This window comes from Salmo trutta, chromosome 14 (genome assembly GCF_901001165.1).
Source record: "Salmo trutta chromosome 14, fSalTru1.1, whole genome shotgun sequence".
Taxonomy (NCBI): domain Eukaryota; kingdom Metazoa; phylum Chordata; class Actinopteri; order Salmoniformes; family Salmonidae; genus Salmo; species Salmo trutta.
In genome coordinates, this window is record NC_042970.1 from 5,513,035 (window position 1) to 5,514,728 (window position 1,694).

The following is a 1,694-nucleotide window of genomic DNA, read 5'->3' on the forward strand; positions in this document are numbered from 1 at the left end:
CTGACTGATCCCCTAACGGACTGGCTGGCTGACTGATTCACTAACTGACTGGCTGGCTGACTGGCTGACTGATCCCCTAACGGACTGACTGGCTGACTGATTCACTAACTGACTGGCTGGCTGACTGACTGGCTGATTCACTGACTGACTGGCTGACTGATTCACTAACTGACTGGCTGGCTGACTGATTCACTGACTGACTGACTGGCTGACTGATCCCCTAACGGACTGGCTGGCTGACTGATTCACTAACTGACTGGCTGGCTGACTGGCTGACTGATCCCCTAACGGACTGGCTGGCTGACTGGCTGACTGATTCACTAACTGACTGGCTGGCTGACTGACTGGCTGATTGACTGACTGGCTGACTGACTGATTCACTGACTGACTGACTGGCTGACTGATTCACTAACTGGCTGACTGGCTGACTGATTCACTAAATGACTGGCTGACTCATTGTGGAGCGTGCAGACGATTCTTCTAGCCTGTCATGTTAGAGATGTGTGGCCTTGACTGGCAGGTCGGGCGGCCATCCGTGATGCGTGAGCCGTGCACACTTCAGGGACAAATGGAAAACAACACAGCTTTATGCAAATAGAGCCGCTGGGCCGGATGGCGACGGACGAGGGATGGTGAGAGGCGAGAGGCGAGGGATGGCGACGGGCGAGGGATGGCGAGAGGCGAGGGATGGCGACGGGCGTGGGATGGCGAGAGGCGAGGGATGGCGAGAGGCGAGGGATGGCGAGAGGCGTGGGATGGCGAGAGGCGAGGGATGGCGACGGGCGAGGGATGGCGACGGGCGAGGGATGGCGAGAGGCAAGGGAGGAAGGGTACAGTGTGCATACTGATACTCAGACAGAAGGGGCAAAGGAGCCAATTCCTCCCGGTGCTGTGTTGTTACTTTACCCTTCATAAATGGGTGTTAAACAGGCTGTTAATAGTGGTCAGGAGGACTCATCAGGAGAAGGACTCTCTCTGTGTAATAGATATATTTGCTAGTGTGGATTAGGGACACGTCAACCCAGTCCCTCTCTCCTCTGATACCCAGTGCTAGTGTGTAGTGTGGATTAGGGTCCCTCTCTCCTCTGATTCCCAGTGCTAGTGTGTAGTGTGGATTAGGGTCCCTCTCTCCTCTGATTCCCAGTGCTAGTGTGTAGTGTGGATTAGGGTCCCTCTCTCCTCTGATTCCCAGTGCTAGTGTGTAGTGTGGATTAGGGTCCCTCTCTCCTCTGATTCCCAGTGCTAGTGTGTAGTGTGGATTAGGGTCCCTCTCTCCTCTGATTCCCAGTGCTAGTGTGTAGTGTGGATTAGGGACACGTCAACCCAGTCCATCTCTCCTCTGATTCCCAGGTACATCAACTGTTTTGTCTGACGGACAAAAGGAGAATGGTATTTTTTGTTTTCAACATGAAGGGAAATTCCCCACTATATTACATTTAATATATACACTATATTATAGAGATTCTGTGGCGACAGACAGGTTGACGTTTTAGTTTTTCTCATACCTTTATTATTTTTTTCATACTGGTCCCCCGCGGGAATCAAGCGCACAACCCTGGTGTTGCAAGCGCCGTGCTTTACCAGCTGAACCACACTACAGACAGACAGACGGGTTAGGTTGACAGACAGGTGAGCGTGAGTGAGTGAGTGAGTGAGTGAGTGAGTGAGTGAGTGAGTGAGTGAGTGAGTGAGTG